Source organism: Chrysochloris asiatica, unplaced genomic scaffold, assembly GCF_000296735.1.
Source record: "Chrysochloris asiatica unplaced genomic scaffold, ChrAsi1.0 scaffold00214, whole genome shotgun sequence".
NCBI lineage: Eukaryota > Metazoa > Chordata > Mammalia > Afrosoricida > Chrysochloridae > Chrysochloris > Chrysochloris asiatica.
Genome location: NW_006408732.1, coordinates 3738759 through 3739548, shown reverse-complemented (window position 1 = coordinate 3739548; position 790 = coordinate 3738759). Strand labels below are relative to the sequence as shown.

General features: G+C 32.0%; 1 protein-coding gene across 1 annotated transcript in view; it reads left to right on the top strand.

Annotated features, from left to right (window-relative positions):
• Positions 1 to 790, top strand: part of FRAS1 (Fraser syndrome 1) — a 797189-nt gene that overhangs the window by 543868 nt on the left and 252531 nt on the right. The window lies entirely within an intron of this gene.

The window sequence follows — 790 nt, the reverse complement described above, 5'->3', positions numbered from 1 at the left end:
TAACAATATATTTTTTAAAACTCATACCACCCTTAGAGTATTGGTCCAGATTTGGTTTGCAGATGTCCAAACACTTCTGTTTATGTTCTTCCGTGAGTTGTTTCAGTACCTATCTCGTACAGACTTTTCAAAACCTAAGTCTGTCATGGATTAATTCGTGGGAAGAGCCATGGTTGATTTGCAAATGGTTTGATGCATACTCCACTGCCACTCACCTATTCAACAATCATTTTACATGCACACTCAGTGTTGTCAGCCATAGACGTGGGTGGGTGTTTTAATATGACCAGAGTGTGGGTATTATTTGACTTGACAGATTAAATAGCAGAGGTGTAATAGGTTTTTTTCTTCCTCTATCAGATTTTTAAATAAAAAATTTTATGTAGTGAGCAAAAATTAACTTTTGCACAATATAAAAACAATTCCATGTCTGATAACTACAAAAATAATGAAAAGTAAAATCTACACAAGAATCTGTATTATTATAAAACAAGTCTAACTATATGGTATGATTTATTATAACTGTATAATTCTGAATTAGGCAAACGTACCCCTTGGGTCTTAGGTTTCTTTGAAGAGATTAAGCTAGATAATTATTTTAAACTTTCATTTTAATTTTAAATGTACTGAAAAATTGCAAGAAAGGTACAAAGATTTCCTAAATACCCTTTTTTTTTTTTTTTTTTTTTTTACTTTGTATCCCCATCAGTTCAAAAAATGGACACAACCAAATGTCCATCCACAGATGACTGGATGAACAAAATGTGCTCTTTCCACACAATATGGAGTG